Raw genomic sequence first — 18,771 nt, 5'->3', positions numbered from 1 at the left:
GTCTCTACTGTTGTTGAGCCCTGGGGTCCGACTGGGCTTGATTGTAGGCCAAAAACAGATGTTCCTGTCTGCATATGCATGTTTGTGTGTGTGTGTGTGTGTGCGTGTCTTTGTGTGTGTGGATGGTTTCACACCACCTTAAAGAAATGTGTGTGTGTGCACAGCTGTCTACCTAACCCAAATGTATCCATTACTGCTGAAATGGCTCTTTGTTAGTGTGAGAGTATGACCCATTTGTAGCAGTTTATGTTTACTTGCATGTTCCACTATGAGCGTGAGTTTGCACCTGTGCTTTCTTTATTTATTGCTCTTATAATTATTATTTTAATAGTGTTGCTTATAGATCCATGTCTGATCTCTACTTCTTTGTTGCTGTTTGCATGTTTCTTTGTGAGAGGAGACACTGAATCTATCTCTGCGATAATCTGCTAGTGGAACGACTGACTGAAAAAAAAAAAGCAACAATTTGAATAATTGAATAATTAAGTTGATTATCTGTGTTTCATCTGTGAGACAACCAAGAAATAATTTGGTTCATCAGTGACATCTAATTTGATAACATGGAGGACACTTCACAGTTAATGCCACTTCTTATTTTCAGTCTTGTGTTAGTCTACCACTGCAAAAGTGCTCCACAGTATGAGTGACTTATCATATGGCTACACTGATTTCTACTGTACAAACTCATGCTGTCAGTTTCAGCGGGTGCTGTTTCAATTTCCTGTTTCTGCCAGTGAATTCTTGCAAAAGCCGGGCTGCTCCACTGTATAGGAAAACTGAAACACGATGGAGTAATGGCCCTTAGTCTCGCACTATCCTAACCTTCCGAACGTGAAGAGAGGAGAAAAAGATTTGATAAGGAGAAAAGGCGAGAAAGGCGTTTAGGGTCATCTGAGATTGATTACAGGAGAGAGGCCGGTAATAACGAAGAGAATAGAGGAACAAAGGATGAACGAGTTGTAGGAGAGGATGAGGAGAAGAGGTTGGATGAGATGAAATTAAGTGACGCAGCAAGGATAGAGGAGGTTGGAGGGAAGAGGAGAAGGGTGTTAAAGAGGTTAGGCGGGAACAAAAGGAGCCACAAGTAGGGAGGAGAATGGAGAGGATTAATAGAAGATGAGTTTAAACGGATTGAAAGAAACAGACTGAGGAAGTTAGAGGTACTTTAGCGAAAGGCAAGAAGGCTCAGAAAGTGTGGATTTGCTGTGAAGGCTGTGCCTGGGCTTTCCATAAATAATGCACACCACGTGCCATAAATGTGAAACTCCTCATATGTCTTGAATCCAGTCCAGGAGAGCAGTCGCACAGAGGTAATTGAATCAGGACATAAAATCAACAGGGGAACAGTCTCGGGGTGAGGTGGTCAGGCACAGCTGCAAAAGCAGCAGGGCAGTGCCCCCCCCCGCCCCCCTTTTAAGGTAAAGAAAAAGGAAACACCAGGGAAAACGACAGCATTAAGAGACTGTGCTGTCCAAAGAGCTGATTCTACACGGCTTTTCACAGGAGCCACAGCCCCAGGTGCAAACCAGTGCAGGTCTGTTTAACATCCAATTCTCCTCCAATTTCCCACACGTCTCAGTTTTGTAGACCAACCTTGTCCCATATGTCTTTGTTTTCACCAACACACTTGGTTTTGTTTTATGTAAACTGCAATCATATGACTGCAATCATCCATCACAGTGTGAAAAGATGACAGAACGAGTGAAAATGTTATTCAAACTCACCCAGTGACAAGGAGAGGCAGCCTGAAATAAGCCAGCTCGCACAAATATACCCATAACTAACCGGCTGGTTTTCCATGCTAGAGAATATTGCGGGGGAAGAAGCCAAAATTGGGTGAGAGGCAGCTCAACGTGCTGTGTTGACGATGAGTTTTTATCCGGGCTCATCAAGCAAAGTACTGTTATTGTAAAGGGGAAATTGCCTGTAAAAACTTCCCCTGCGCTGCTGCAACTCTTAAACGGAAGAAAATCTGTGAAAGTGAAAGTTCACTCTGGGAACTCTGAGTGTAAATAAACATAAACAACACAAGGTGTAAATGAGCCTGGCAGGGGGAAAAAAAAGGTGGGTTAGTCATGTCTACAGCTGGGCCAGACTGTTAATGTCTGCACCTTTTCTATTAGACGAGACCCCCTGGCTGCCTCATACAATTATGTTATTCTTCTGGGTCTGTGAGTGTGGGTGTCTGCATTGTGAGACTGTGTCTGGAGGTGATAAAAACAGCAGAAAGGACATAAATAATGACTTAATGATCCCCTCCACCCTTAGTTAAAGTGATGACGATGAAGTTTTCCAACCCGGGATGCTTGTGGGAGGCAGGCTGGGGTAAGCCACATGTGGCCTCCAGGTGTGCTCAACTGCAACGCTGCTGTTTCTTAAGCCTCCCAACAAGGCTTGGGTGCGTCCACTTTAACTCTGTCCATCTGTATTTATCCCACCGCTGCTGTATATCCACCCTGACATTCGTGCTTTTTTTTTTTGTGTGTGTGAGCATACATCTTGCAGTTGAAGAAATATGTCTCTAATAAATGTGAAAGCTTTCTGTCCTCGAGAGAATGATACAGCTGGATGATCTGCATTAATCATCCCGTCATGTAGCATTCTTCTGTATACAGAGGAAGTATGAAAGTAGGAAATGTTACAAAGAAAAAAGACACGAGAAATAGGTAAATTTGGTGAGGGGCCAAATGCTGAATCAGACTTGCAGATAAATTATAGTCCAGCCACTCAGGCAGAAAGAACAATATGATTTGCGTAATCGTTTCTTTAGGCGTGGTTTCCATTGTCCCACACTGCTTTATAACAAAAGCAGGGAATCATGTGAGTGTACACTGCAATTAAAATCCTTTACCTCCTTCACAGTAATCACACTTTGTGGTTAAATATGGCAACAGACTGTGTCTATTGAAAAATCTTTGCCTTTTTAATTATTTTGCCTACACCTAGCTGGCTGAAAAAGCATGATGATGACACAGGGGGTGAGTGAGAAGTCTGAACGGCATCGATTCACAATGTGAGAGGGAAAAATGATGACTAAGAAGCAGTAAAGAGTGAAAAAGACAAGGCGGCAGTAGCTCAGGTGGTAGAGCAGTGGTCTACTGAACAGAGAGGTTTGATTTCTGGTTTCTCCTAGCTACTTAACCCTTGGTCGTGGGGCAGTCTGTCCACATTGCAATACCCCCACTGTGGGACTAATAAAAGTTTGAAAAAAAAAAAGCTGAGCCAATTACTCTGATTGACTCAGTAAAAATGGAACCTATAGGACATATGAAAAGGCAAGAACAAATATGGTTTTTGAAAGATAATGTGTTAATTATGGGTCTATATGGATCTAGTGGGGAGTCAGTGTGGGTGTAGAGCTCTGCTGATGACACTAGCAGGCTACATTGGACTAATCGTATTCAGAGAGTCCTGCTACTGTCTGTGGATGTTTCAGACTGAATTTGCTTCACAAACTGGAAGCTGATTTTGTTTTATGTCTATTAATGTACAGCACTGCCCGTTAACACGATCCTGAACCTGAGAGCAGAAGAAAAATGTATTTTCCTCTCAGAATAAATAAATGATTTGATTAAAATTATGATTTCGAGAGAAAAACATTCTTTACCTCTCAAAAAATCATGAATTGTTTGCTGAACTCCAGCTATAAATTTCAGGTGTTTGTAACACCAGTAGAGGCAATAAAAGATAAGTCAAAAAAAAAAAAAAAAACCCTCAACAATCTTCATTCGCACTATTTCCTCCTGAGTATCAGCTGCTTTATGGTCTCTGGCAACAGTTTCTGCTTTGCGTTGTGCAATACAGCTCGTTTTTTCTGTGCTTTCCTAAAGTCAATAAAAAGAAGTTGACCCTGCAGGGAAGAATCCTCTTTTGCCCTTAACTGTTGCAGAGCAGGGAGTACTTTTCTAACCAGAAAGCCTTTGGCGAACAGCGTGGAGCACAAAATAGATCAGGATGCTACGGGGCCCTTGCTTCAGAAGGGCAGAGGTCTATTTTTAATGACAACAAGAGCACTGCAACAACGTGTTGTGCTAGTGCAAGTCCAGAGGAAATGTATCCTCTGCGTAGGAGTTCCCTCCTTCGCTGCGCCTGTCTTAAGAGTTCGGCAACAGCTTCAGTCAAAAACAACTGTGAAGATTTCCTGCAAAAAAATGCATTTTGTCCTTCATTTACAATGATTGGACTGAGCTGATCTCACCTAGTCATGATTTAGGAAAGCAGCCTTTTCTTCCCTAAGCGGCACGTATCTACGCACCTTTCTTGCACACCTATATGCATATGTGTATGAAAGAGCAGCCGGGAAGTCGGGGTCCGGTCTGGTCGAGCTGAGGTCAACAAATGGGAGCAGACTCATCTCTGAGAAAGTGAAACCGGACCCTTTCATTCAGCTGCTCAGAGTCACCCTGCTGATCCCAGAAGGCCTCACACATGCACCAGAGGACATGTGAAACAAACAGAACTATTAATATGTTCGTATTTGTACACAGGGATATTTTTGCTACTTCCTCCACTCTGTGTGGTTTTCCTCTATGTGGATTATTTATTTATTTATTTATATAATCTTTCTTTACATCCTGCCTCTCGTTCTCGGCTGTGCCTTGTCCTTCATTGAACTGTAGCTGCAGGGTTTAACTCATATCTCGTCTGTTAAGAAAATACTACAACACATAGTGAACTGTGTGTACGCTGGGATGTGTGTTTTTAGGCGCTCCACACTGTCGTCTCTTACAGAAACTGATACCCTTAACGTTGAAGCCCTGTACCTTGATAGACTTTCAATAGACTTAATGTTCCATGATAAAATATCCCCAATTTCCACTCTTGTAAAAAGTATTCAACTCGAAATGACTTCTTTTCAAGCACAAAGCATAAGAAAAAGTCAAAAGTCAAGTCACTTTAGCGTACAGTGCAATCAACAAAATAAGGTGCTTGTGCTGGCAGAGAGCCAGGCAGCCGGGTTTCTAACTGAGGGCTCATTCTTCTTGATGGTTTATTCAAAGGAGAATGAAATGTTATTCAGTAGGAATAATAAGTGGTTCGTTATTCACTGCTGGTGGTTTATATCAGACCACACATCCTCTGTGCGGTTTCACCTTCAGAACTGAGCGAGCATTGTGCCTACGACCGGGGTAGACTACACATTCACATTCATGCTCTACACACACCAATAACGCGGTGTGACTCATGAGACTCTCATGTCTGGAGAGCGTGTAGAGAGCGTAGTGTTCGCAGGCAAAGGTTTGGGAAAACAGCGCTGTAGGTTTGTGTCAAGTAGCACTCTACCATCAAGAGCATGAGGCTGCGTTTTCTTTCTTGTTTCTTATTTTTCCTTTTCTTTCGAGACCGTGCATTTACATTTAATCATTTGGCACTTTGACACTTTTATCCACAGGAACGCAAGTGAGGTTGAAGTAAAGATTCAGTCTTGTAGGATTTAAGTGCCGAATGGGAACGAATATGTTTTTTTTAACGTGCATAGTCTTTAGTGGGTTCTTTTGAATATGTGTGTGCAGCACTGTGGGTGTAAGGGGGTGTAGGTTTGGTGTCCTCAAAAGAAACCTCTACTACTTTATGATAAATAATGTGTTTATACCTGTCTGTTGACTGGCTACATGTAAAAGTAAAGTAAGTTTGGAGTAAAGTTTTTTTCTTGCAGTCTTTTACTACTAGAAAGTAGTGAAACCAAATAAAAGTGAAAGAGGACTACAAAGAACAGCACTGTCCACTGAAATGTAACAAAGTAGAACTAAAAGCAAGAGCCCACGTTATGTCCTTCAACACGGTGCTTAAATGCAGCACTTGACTAAATGTAATTAGTTACTTTAACTGTATGTGGTCTCAGAGGGCGTGAAAAGTAAACCTCGATTGCTTTGAGTGCCAAGTAATACATTTTATCGACTCGGGGGAGAGTTTCAACATCTCTGGACTTTCTGGGTTTGGAGGCGATGGTATTTGAGTTTTACACTTTGGGATAATTCAATAAGTGAAGCTGTAAAAGCGAAGGTCTTTTTGGGGATATTGAAAAGTGAGTAAGACGCGACCTGTTCATCCCCAGGAAGTGCACAATTGCTTCCTTAACTCTTCCTTCCTTCTTCTGCTCTCCATCGCAGCACGTCCCTGTAAGTTTTCTCTTTCTTATCACTCTCCTTTGCGTGTCTTGCTGCCTGCCTACTTTTCGCCTTTGTGTCCTGCCCTACCATCCCTTCTATTTCTTTATTCCTGTTCCTTTTTCTTTCCGTTGCCCTTTCTTTTTTCATTCATAAAGCAGGCGCCACCCCTCTTTGTCTGAAAAATGTACATTCTTATCTTTCACATCTTCCTGCGGTGTCCAATCTCTCCTTCTCTTTCTTTATATCTCTCCTTTAATCTCCCTCTGTATCTCTCCTCCCTCCCCATTTTTCCCGCGTGGCCGAACTACAAGTAGTGGGCCTCTTTATCTTTTAGATGTTATCGCAAACTTTCATATAAGGTTGGATAAAAAGAATATAGCACGCTCTGTAATTTTGTTTGCTCATTCATCTGCTGAGGGAAGCAACCTCTTGCAACTGGAATTTTTTTTTCGAGGATATTGCTCTGATTAGCCCTTCGTAATGATTTCAAAGTAGAGATAAATGTTTTCATTTGCAGAAGATTAAAGGATTTTCTTTATTTATATCCTCTCACTGATCAAATTACAGCTTCTCTGGCTGTTTGCAGCGCTGCGATAGATGACGCCCGGATAGCTCTAAACACCTCACATCAAAAGAGCTTCTTATCGTATAATGATATGCTCTATAAAGATAAGATGCGGCAATGCATGTCCCATGAGGCTTAAAAAACTCTAAACCCACGAAAGACTTAAGCTACAGTGCATCCACCTCCTGCTGATATGAAAAACATATGGCACAACACAACCTCGAATGACACACAAATAAACACGCAGACAGCACAAATCTGTGCACCTGCTTCAGTAATAGGTGTAGACTGCTAATTTAGCCGTGACTATACATAGCGAAGAGTGTCAAAGTCTCACAGGAGGCAGTCCAGTTATGCTCTCACTGCGGAGTTACAAGCTGCAGCCTGAAACAAGAAGCTCCTGTATAAGAGAAATGTACGGGCTGAGCGCCGCTATCAAATGATCCACTCATTGATGCTTCAAAGTCATTCATCTTCCGGAGAAATACAGCTGGGTGATGGCCCAGCGAGGGGAGAAGTGTGTGTTTCTCTGTGTGTGTGTGTTTGGTGACAACTCATGACTCATTTCACCCTTCAAATGGCCCTGTGGCACTCAATCACTCAGTAAACAAAGACCAGCAAATCCTCTCCACTCTTTCTTCCTCCATCTCTCATTTGAAAAATCCTCTTTCCACCTCTTCTCCCCTTGACTCATTATACCTCTTCACACACTCTCTCTCTCTGCCGTCCTCCCGCCTGTCCCGTCTGCTTCTCCTCCCATCAGCCGCCACCACTCGCAAGCCTCATAGCAGCACAAAAGAAAAGTGCGGCAAACTCCAAACTTAAATAAGTTTACAATAATCGCTTCTCCTGTTGTCACAGAAGTTTCGGGATCCATCTCTGTTTAACCTTTCAAACATCCTCTTGGCTCGATCCCCAGTGAAAAAGAGGCTTTGGGGATTATTTAATCGTGACCCAAATAGAGTCTCCCTCTTCTTCCTGTGCTGGCATCATGGTTAAAAGACATATTCCTCCACTATTTGAGTGGGGTTTGAGGTTGTAGCGGGGAGACAGACAGAGCTAATGTAGTGTAACATTGCTGGCGAGTGAAGGCTGGTTTAGCGTCGCTAATTCCCTCTGACGTGTGGACATGAGACTGGATGTTTTACTCAAACCACAGATATTCATTCTTGGATCCAAGCAGCAAAAATAATAGCACATCCAGGATCACATCTCGCAAGCCTGCGCTTCCCTGCCGCACTGTGAACTCAAATTATTTCCTACACCTGCCCCTGTGCTGGTTTTGCTGTTAAGCATGCAGTGTGAAATTACCACATCTTCCCCTGCCTGTTTTACAAGGATCCGTCCCACCAGAGGAGTCGTTTATGTGTGAATGTATTCGTGTGTGCGTGTGTGTGTGTGTGTGTGCTGCACTGCCATTTTTATTCGCTTTACTTACTTACAAACGTTAACGCAATGTGATGCAAGCCTCGCAAATGCCATGCAGACTTTCGTGAGGCTACAGATGCCACGGGGTTGCGCCGCGTGTCCCAACTTGATAACTTTCTCACGATTTCTATGACAACCACTGTGACACTTTGGCCTTTTAAAGAACACAAGTGGATGATAAACTTTCATTTTGCCAACATTTTCATTTCCTTTGTGATGGACATGCACTCAGATCCCCTGCAGGAAACCTTGGAGTAGCCATAGCAACATTGCACCATGTCACTAAATAACCGAGAATGGCAGAAAAGAAAAGAAAAGAACTGTGTACTTACACCTCGGCAACCTTTTTGGTTTTGTAGGGATGAGCCAGAAATGTATCTGAATGTGCCGCTGCTCACACAAACAACCAAAGCAGAATTTGAGATTTAAATCGGTGTCTTCTAACACGAAGCTTCTCTGATTCTCTTACTATAGTCTTAAAATCATAAATGGCAAGAAGAACAAGGGAGGGATCAGATGATGGCAAAGTGGTTGTGATGTATAAATAGTCTGTGGTAGTGAGAGGACAAAGCGCAGCAGGAAGACACAGCCAACCACTTCAACTATTGTTTGAGCCTCCAAGTTTACTTGTAAGGGAGTAATAAATCATCTGCTGAGGAGAATTTGTAAAATCGGGGCTTCCATGCAATTCACAGCCAGTAAAGCTGGATCTTTTGTTAGGCCGTGTGTACACGAACAAACTATAGCAAAGCCCCATCTTGCTGGTGTCAGATAAATAAATAACCAAAGGGCCTTAAAGAGGCGCCAAGAGGCCAGAGGGTAATGGCTGTTTAGTTTACACGTGCATGACAATGCCTTTCACTTTCTCTCCCAACAGGGATCGACCCCGAGGGGATGCTGAATCACAAAGGTCGGCGACAATGGGCTTGTCATTCAACGGGTTTCCATGGCGACCACACAACCCGCTGAGGCCACCGGGGTCATTTTCATCATGAAATTCTCCTGGCTGGGAATAATTGCTGTGTTTGTGCTGGTCTTCTGTGTCAGTGTTTGGGCAATTTCCCAACATGGCACCGATATCAATCACACTAATCATATGCTGCTCTTCGCTCACCGCTGGAATGTGTGGCTGCTTTTCCATATTATGGCCTCGTCAGGATCTGCTGCTCGTCTGTGTTATGACTCTATGAGGAAGGAGTTGAGGTGTTAATGCTGTCTAGGAGTGCAAATAATGATTATTCCTACAATTGATAAATCTGCCAATTCTTCGCTCAAATCATTTATTTTTTGCTCAAGTGTGAGAAGATTGTCAGAAATGCACGTCAAAGTTTCTGACGGCCCAAACTGACAGTCGGCTTTCTATGTTTATTTTGACAAACCTCTCAAAGTATTTGAGTTATAGCTAATTATTCCTATGAAAGATGAGGAAAATCAGCAAATATTGCCACCAGAGAGGACAGAAACAGAGAAAAGCATCAATTCCCAGTGTTTGGAGTGTCACCTGTATTTACACTGGATCTCTAGCAGCTCATCTCTAATAGAAACCAGCAACGTCTGACAAAATGCGTCATATTACATGATTTTGTGACTTAGCATTTTCATATCATCCCTTTTTCTCTCACTTCATGTCTCCTTTTCATCTCTTTTCCTCGGGGATTTTTGCATGCAATGTCGAATAAAGGCTCGGATGCTGTGAGTTGAAAGTAATTCTACCATCTGGATAAGGGTCACGTTTTTCCTCTGCTAAGCGCAGTGTGACAGGATGGACAAGCTACAGCATCCTCATGGGTCTGAGGCCATAAGATCAGAGGAAGCTGACTGTGTTTATCAGGACCATGGCTTTCAAGTTCCAAAACAACCACAACCCCGCATGAATACCAATGCAACAGAAAGGAGTATGCTGAGTGCTTTATACTCAGGACGCCACACCTGACTGAAAATGTGCATCTCTTTACAAAGGTTGTTGCCTCAGGCTGCAAAAAATAATGATAAATAAGTGAGTAAGTTAACAATTGTGTTTGATTAACTGTACACTAATCAACAGGGCTGGAGATTAAAGTGCATCCACACCTGCTGCAGGACTGGAAAGAGGACGTGGGGCCGAGAATTCAGAATTAAACCACATATTATCTTTCCGACTGTATATTCAACTTGTCCAAACTTCCCGAACTGAACTCAACGCTGAACTCAAATGTGTAATATGTAAGAAAAGTTCAAATAAAGCTCTTACTCTACTCATAAAAAGAACTTTTTCCAAGTGCTTTTACAAAACCATATGACCTGCGAGGACTCAGCTCTGGCTCTTACATTGTGCGACAAGCCAAAGGCTCGAGCTGTGCGCCTGGAAGGTCTGAAATCCTCAACAAAGGGATGAGCAGAATAACAGAGATATGTCCTATCCCCCGCCATTAAATGGGAAATTCTGGCATTATCTTGTACACAATGAGCGTGCCTCAGAAAGGGCACCCGCTCTGTTCACATGTTTTGTAGATTAAAAGCAGTTTTACGGGAAGAAAGTGGGATGAAAATATCAAAACACAATGTGAGTTTTACATAAAAAGGAAACATATGGACACTGGTCCATCCATCTAATCGACTAATTGAACGCCGCTTCGCTACAAATACGTCCATAACAAAGGGTAAAAATCATACCATAATTAATCACAGACATTTGAGTGTGAAAAGGTCCCATTTGCATTTGTGCTATCAAGGCACTGACTGGTTTCAAGGACTGGTGAACAGCTATGTCTTTTAAAAAAAAGGAGGAAGAGAAGAGAGAGGAAATACTGTACATGCACCCGCTGCAGACGATGCAGAGATTTGTGCACCTGGAGATATTATACCAGACATTCAGATTTTGAAAGAGGAAAGAAAAGTCAGACACTGCAGTGAATTTGTTGAATGTAGAGATTTTATAAAAGCTGCACTGGTGGCACTCTGTCAGCACCACCAAGTGGCCAAACACCGCAAAGCCAAATCCCAAACTTCTCAAACTGATTCTTTGCGTAATGGGATTCTGGATATTTCCTGAATAAACACGGGCTTCAACCCTCTCTACTGGATACTGTAACCTCTTATATCAGGTGTTATGGCTGCAAGATAAGGTGCATGACAGTCAGAAGGCATCGGTTTAATATAAGGTGAAGACAAATGCATTGCGTGCAGGAACGGAGCAGCTCCAGAAGCTGTGACATGTCCTTATAATAAAAAGCTGGTGCACGGTGCACGTTAAAATGCGTTTGCTCTTACCAGGTGAGGTGCCCAACTCCCGTTCATCTAGTAATGAGCCAGGCTGCGTGTGTCGTCCCGGTGAGAAGAGTGGTGCCACAGAAACACAAAATAAAGATGAACTGAAGATGAGATCTCTTCAGTTCCGCTGTGTCTGTGCCAGGAATCGACCTCGGTAAAGCTCCTTCTCTTTCTGCGCTGTCTCTCGTCCCTCCGGAGTCCCGTGTGCTATTTCTTGTCCACAGAGGAGCGCTCTGTGCCGGTAGGTCCCCGGCGCACGGTTTGTAATCGGACACCGCACTGTCTCGCTGCGCCACAGACAATGTGCCTCCGCTCTCTAGTGTGTGTGTGTGTGTGTTTGGAGGGGGAGAGAGAGAGACGCGGGTGCGAAAAAGCATCGGCACCGAAAAAAAACCACACACACAAAAGTTTCCTTCAACTAAAACAGTCAGAGCTTGTGCACCAAAAAAGAAGAAGAAAAAGGCAGGAGGGGTGGAGGTGGGTGGAGGTGGAGGGATGAGTCCAGCGCGCCTCTCTCAGTCACAGCTGCGCATCTCTCGAGCGGGGCCGGCTCTGAGGAGTGCGCCCCCACTTTGCGCGTCCACTCCAGCGGCGAGGGGGAGAGACGTGGCAGCGGCTGCACAGCTGTCCTGCAGGTGGAGGTGGAGGGTGGAGGAGAGCAGCGCAGCGCAGCCCGCTAACCGCTGCTGGGACAAGTGGGATCCAAGAGTTATGGACACTTTGAGCTATTTTTTACTCCTTTTTTTTTTTTTTTTTATTTTTTATACCTCAAACACATGTGGCTCTGTTCCACTTGGAAGTTTAACCTTCCTCTGGTTTGTCTCTTCCGGGGAGGTCAGAGGTCAACACCAGCTTCAGATAAGCACTCACCCCTTAAGTAGCTTTATTTGCAAGTGAATACACAAGCCCTGAGCCTTTAAAAGCAACAAAAACACGTATTTTCCAACCAGTAGGCTGCTGGATATTTTAAATTCGCCTTTAAACTCCCAAACTTTGCATTTTTTGATGTGGCTGGTTGAGATTCAGGAAATGAATGTGATGCCTCTTTTGGAGTTTGAAACCTCTCATCCAGACCTGCACTCGCTGGGACCCAGTTATTTAACGATGTGAAGGTGTTTGCGGATGTGTTTTGTAATTGCTACGCACAAGTAAAGACATTTTTAATTGAGAAGACAAACAGCTGAGAGTGCCACAGAGAGTTTCCCTTCAGATCTGTTTTGAACAACTGATCTTTTTAGAACGCAAATACATGTCATGTCTAATATGTGTGTGTGTGTGTGTGGATTTGTGAGAGGAGGTGAGCAAGATAGAGAGTGACAGCCCTGTGTTTCTCTGCCTTTGTGTATTTTAATAGTGACATTCCCAGTTCAATTACCTATTTATCCCCAGGTGAATGAACACAGCCTCTATCAAGCGCCAAAGCCCAAAGAGTGTCTTACACAGCTTTAGGGCTATGACTAAGTGTGTGTCTGTCTTTTTGACAGACACGTAGCGGAGTCAACAACAGCCTGTTAATACGCCTCTTCATTAAACAGGGACGTGCCTCAGTGAATGCCTCGGCTCCTGTGTACCCACATCTAAATTCAAATCAGGTCATTTTCATAAAAATGTAGCTACTCACAATGGGAGGACGTAAAACTGAGATTTACATTTCAAGTGGTCTCTATGAAGCTCTGGGAAACACGTGGGTAACCTTTTCCTTTCTCTGGCTGCGCGGGGAGAGGCAGCGGGAGCAGATCAGCTTTCCTGAAGTGTGGGAACAGATTCGATAAAGTTGGGACATGCCAAAGGCAGCGACAGGGCTCGACAAATATAATTAACAAAAGGAAAGAGCAGCACACTAAGTTGTGATACAATAAACTCAAAAAATAAGTGATTGAATAAAGTTTGCTCCACCGAGAGGGTTACGACCTCCAGAACCTTTTCTCCTTGCTTCAGGAATTTGAGAGTCCCTTTTTCACTCTGCATGCTTCACTCGCCACAACAATGGATGTTTGACTCGCTCATGGCCGAAAGCGTAATCCACAGAGGTCGGGCTAAACTTCAGACTCAAGCTACAGCTGTCTGAGCTGCGCTGAGCAAGTTTCATCAGTAAAAGCGGAATTGTTTTCACTTTGAATAAGCCATCGGTCTGTGATGGATGAGATTAAGCACATTAGCTCCTGAGAAGAGGCCTGAGACAGAGGACGACCGATATGAACCGGTGTTCCAGTCTCCTCTGGTTTGTCTGCCGCCACCTTTGTTGTTCAGCATTCCTGTTTTGGTATCAGGCAAATACAATGAAGTTGCCAGGCAACCACAGAAAATCAGTTTCAAGAGCCTCCATTTCACCTGGACCTATAAGATCTCAGTAGGGTGTATTCGCGTATCTATGTGTTTGTGTAGTGTTTCATCTCTGCTCTTCTTTGAAGACACTGAAGTAATGTCACGATGAAGACAGCAAAGGCCTCGATCAGCATGACAATATATTAATTTGAGAATATTTGATGCTCATATTGTTGCGTTCCCTTCTCGTCAGCATGTGCATCTGTAAAGGCTTGTGTGGATGTTTTCATGTGTCCACGCTCAGTGATTGAAGGAAGGGAAAATACTAACAGGAGCCCAAGCTCCTGCTTTGGTGCCAAACCTCAGTTGACTGTATCCGATCCCCCAAATCCCTCTTTCAAATATGCCATCTGTCATGCTGTTTCTTGGCCGTTTCAAGCCCCAGGTCAGCTCACACCTTGCAAACACAGCCAGTCAACCAGCCGACCACTGAGACACGCAAAACACACACACACACACACACACACACACGCTCACCGACACATAAATGCAACATTTTCACATGTGGACGCTGAGATATGCACTCGTGCACATACCTGTGCAGGAATGACTGCACGGTACGTTCGACTGAGAGAGGTGAAAATACAGGCGAGTGACAGAGGAGTGCAGCTTGGTCATTTCCCAGGAGAAAAAGGAGCTGTGGACAGACACAGGCAGAGGGAAGAGGAGTATGAAAGGATAGGGAGAGAGAGACCGAAAGAAGCTGGGCATCTGTAAAAGACTGCAGTCATTCCTCACTGTGAGCTACATACCTGCAGACTCAATGAGCCATCCTATACAGCAGCGGGGCCAAAGCCGTGCAATTTCTCAGGCTTACTCAGCCTTACTGTGCCCCCCCCCCCCTCCAGCAACAGCATCCAGGGCCTTGTAGTGCCAGGGCTCCTCAAAGTCTACTTTCACTGCCACGCTTCACGGGAGGAAGGATTGGACAATGATGCTGTAACTGTCACAGTGTCAGAGGAAGTATGTCCGCGATGGAGGGGACGGCACTTCTGGAGGCGCCAGGCTCAGCACAATTAGGAGGAAAAAGCTTCTGTAGGTGCTGATTTGTGAGATAAAGATCTGCGTAGATACTTACAAAGTTGCCCTCTTCCATCATTTTAGTCGTGTTAGCAGCGCGATTCTGAGGATGCTGGTGTGTTTGGGTCACACTGAGCTATCTCAACAGTGAAGCCTCCAGCATCTCCACGACAACTGGATGGATTATTATTAAAGATGGTTGTTACCATGCTAAACTAGAATCTGCATGTTAGCAGTGCCGTGGCTTATTATTATTATTATTGTTGTTGTTGTTGTTGTTGTTGTTGGAGCTGTTAACATGGCTTTAGACAAGTTTCAACACCTAAAACAAGGTCAGACTGTGCTGTAAAATGAAATAATCCATCGAATGAAGTCCGTACTCCCCTTTCTTGCCTATAACATTGTGGAAGTTTACTCCATCTCCATCTTTTCCTTGCGGGTCTGTCCAGCCCACACTGACCTGCTGCACAGCATTGTGGAGGTGTGATAGAGCGTTTTGGGCGACCAGGCCATCTAAAGGCAGTGAATGAATAGACTATAGGAGAAAATAAAATGCAGCACCAGAGTCCACGGGGTCATCTTTCTTGCTTTCTGCCCAGATTCTGGCTGGCTGAATTTGTCTTTGTCCTCCCCTCTATGGCCCATGATGGATAGGAAAAAGAATATGGCTGATGGTGAGAGATTTTTTTTTCCTTACTCTTTTTTTAGTGTCTTCTTCTTCTTCTTTTTTTTTTTCGATCATCATTAGCGAAGTGGCAAAGTTAAGGGCTGGAGAGATGAACTCTCTGAAATTCAATCATGGGAATTGAAGGTTTGGAGGCATGAAGTCTTGGCCCTATGAACAGTTTGGAGATTGCTTCAGATTAATTAATGTCAAAATGGAAAGGGGTGAGGCTATAGAGGACAATTATGTATGTGACTGCTGGGCATAGTCTCCACCATTTACAGTAAAGGGTGCAGTCTGCTGATTTTTGTCTGTATTAAGAACCTATTTATTCCCAGTCAGTCATTTTCAGAAGCCAAAAGCAATTTAAGTGGAGATAGACTAGGCAAAAGCTACCCATGCCTAAATGGATAGAAAAATAAAGCCACTTATGTAAGTACTCAAGGCACATATAATCCAGAGGAGCCACAGTGGGAAAACTACCACCATCTCTAGGACACTGTAATCTTCTAAAGGCAGACCCAGAGCTAAAGGGGGAATATGCTTAATTAGTGGTTAATATTTTATTAAAAACATTCATTAAAAACATCATTTTAAAGTGGACCTGGTTAAAAATAACCTTGTCTGCACATATTCACTCTGTAGTCACTGTCACTCCCTCACCTTTTCCCCTTTGTCCTTAATAGAGGTTTACTATGATGCATCATCCCAGATTAAGTAGAGGAACAAACTGTACCTTGCTCCCGAAGGCCCACGGGGGACTGAAGTGATTTTTTTTGCCAACACTGACCAAACAGTCTCAGGAAACTGGAATAAATCCTTCGTTTACTAAGTCAGCAGAAGCCGTTTGTTTCCTTCAACACCATCTTGTGTTTCAGGGTGACTTCACTGGCGTCTTGCTCCACAGTCATGTCTCCTAATACACACATGTCCACATGTCCACTCTAGCTGAGGGGCACCGGAGTCACACGCACCAATACATTACATACACAAAAAACTAGATATGTTCGTTTGTGCGCACAGCCATGCACGCATATCTAGAGGTGTATGTGTGTGACGCTCTCTGTACACGTGCCTCAGTCTCCCCCACGATCAGTCACAGACACAAAGCAAACCTAGACCCCTCAGAGTTTGGATTTGCGTGAACTGTAATGCACTCTGAGCAGGTGTGCACAGGAACTCAAAATTGGTCTTCTCGCTACGCTGCATTTCTATCTCCAGAGTTCTGGAAACCTTGATTTATGTGTGCTTCTGAGGTGAAAAATCGGAAAACCTTTTCACAGTTTGGTGGTCTAACAGCTATACTAAACTGAGGAAACTGAACAGCTCTGAACACGCTCAGTGTTTGACTTACACTACAATATGCATCCTCAAGGTAAATATAGCACATCGCTGTCTTTTTATTTACATATACATTATTATTACAAAGCAGATTTTTGCATGTTTCAGATGACTGCCTCTCATAAACCACCCCATTACAAAAAGGAAATAACCAGCAAGGCTGACAACAGCAACCAAAACTTGCATTAGCTGATAATAATCCCACTCATTACCGGGACATCATAATTTCTTATTATTTTCAGTAATGTAGATCCTGTTGTTTATAATCATCCTACAATGTGACGGAAGAACTCATTAGACAGGGGGAACCATTGGAAATATAGAGATCCATCATCTTGCATTTCTCCTGTACAAGACTGTAATACCCTGCTCATTCTTCTCATGAGAAATTAGCTTTGTTGACAAGCAAGGAGAAACTAGGGTAACTGTTTTTGTCTCACTTTGGACAAGTTAATTAATCTCAATTACTGGCAGCTTTCCAGATGGAGGTTAGAAGGCAATGCTGGACCAGGCTGTGTGGAGGAAGCAAAGTCAAATGTTTATTTGTCCATTTATCAAAGGAGACATACATTGAGGTGATGACAAGTGACTATATACAGACTAATAGCTGCTCTAATGGAGAGGATATGCAGCGGGACATCAACACCAAACTGGCATTATAAGGTGCTAACAGCTGCTTGTTTTCAGGAAATTGTGGGCAGGCTGTGAAAAGGCAAAAAAAAATCAAACTATTTTGCTTTGGCTTTGAGCATAGCTTTTCCACCTGCCCAAGTCACTTTCACCTTTTCCCATCTCCGAGCCATACCTCTGGACAAGATAAAAGCAAGTGTCTGAACACCTCAGCAAGGCTACGCCAGGCACACTAGACAGAGACAGCTCATGTGAAGTATAGTGCCTTTAAAAGCAGGAATTCAAAGAACAGAAGACTGGTGGTTTAATGGTGCTGGTCAAGCTGTATTCTTTTCCCACTACCTTTAAAACGCATTGAAAAACAATATACTCTGATGAGCCATACAGTTGGAGTTAAACTCTTCTGCTTCAATCAATAGTACAAAAGATGAACAACTGTGTTAGAACAATCACATTGTTCACTTTAAATGAAAAATAAGACCAATTATAAAATTCACATCAAATATTCCATATGCTGGACCTGATGGACGTTCACACGTAACAGCTCTGCACTGCCTGATCTGAATGAACCTCCCACCCTCTCGATTCCACATGTGCACGAACAGTTAGTAGTCTTATTCTCTTGCTATTGAAAATAAGGTGTCTGTGTGTGATATGAACATTTACACACTTTAGTAACGCAACCACAACTACAACGTGTGACTGAGCAAAACAGGGAGATAAAGTGAAAAGGTAACAATCAAGATTAATAACAGACTTTCTATTAAACTTTATAAGTGATGGTATCATTTAAACAGACTGTTTCACCTGTGTTGTAGACCTGTAGATTTTGGAGGCATGTTCTGAGGTGAAGTGGGGGAGGTGCTGATGGGGCCCCCTGTGCAGATTAAAGATTGACAATAAAAACTTTCAGGAATTCAAGACCTTCTAATTTTCATAATGTAATCTGGGTCCAAATACATTTTCTTGAAAAACATATTTTATAGTAAGGTTAAACCTTACAGAATTATATGGAGACCATACACAGCATCATTATTATTATTATTATTATTAAAAATCCAACAAATCCCCCTTGAACAAGCACTAGATAGAGAGAGGAAAAATTCTCTTTCATGGAAGACACCTGCAGCAGAACCAGGCTCAGGGTGGGCGGCCATCTGCCTCGTCCAGTGTGTCCAGATTCTATTTTATTCAGAAAAGAAAGAAAGTACAATTTATTATACACAGTTATTACAAAATACAATAAAATTAAAGCCACAATGTTGAGGATCTAAACAGTTTTTTAAAAATACAAGAACAGTTCAAATATACGTTAGAAGTAAATAAAAAGAGTCTTTTAAACGCTGTCAGGAAATGACTACAACCACTGTCCATCAGAAGTCCACAGAGTGTTTGGGACGAGTCTGTAAGTGTGGTGATGACTGCGCTCCAGGCCGGTT

At 43.2% G+C, this 18,771-nt stretch overlaps 1 protein-coding gene across 1 annotated transcript in view; it reads right to left on the bottom strand.

The window, feature by feature from the left end:
• The window catches only part of sema5a (sema domain, seven thrombospondin repeats (type 1 and type 1-like), transmembrane domain (TM) and short cytoplasmic domain, (semaphorin) 5A), a 110,920-nt gene extending 99,266 nt beyond the window's left edge, over nt 1-11,654 (bottom strand). Inside the window, exon 1 of the mRNA XM_026364488.1 lies at nt 11,353-11,654. The gene's annotated coding sequence lies outside the window, so the exon portion shown is untranslated. The remainder of the gene's footprint in view (nt 1-11,352) is intronic.
• Nucleotides 11,655-18,771: the final 7,117 nt, after the last annotated feature.

This window comes from Anabas testudineus, chromosome 2, assembly GCF_900324465.2.
Source record: "Anabas testudineus chromosome 2, fAnaTes1.2, whole genome shotgun sequence".
Lineage (NCBI taxonomy): Eukaryota > Metazoa > Chordata > Actinopteri > Anabantiformes > Anabantidae > Anabas > Anabas testudineus.
Note: the sequence above shows the minus strand (reverse complement) of the source record. Positions and strands in the feature narration are given on the sequence as shown.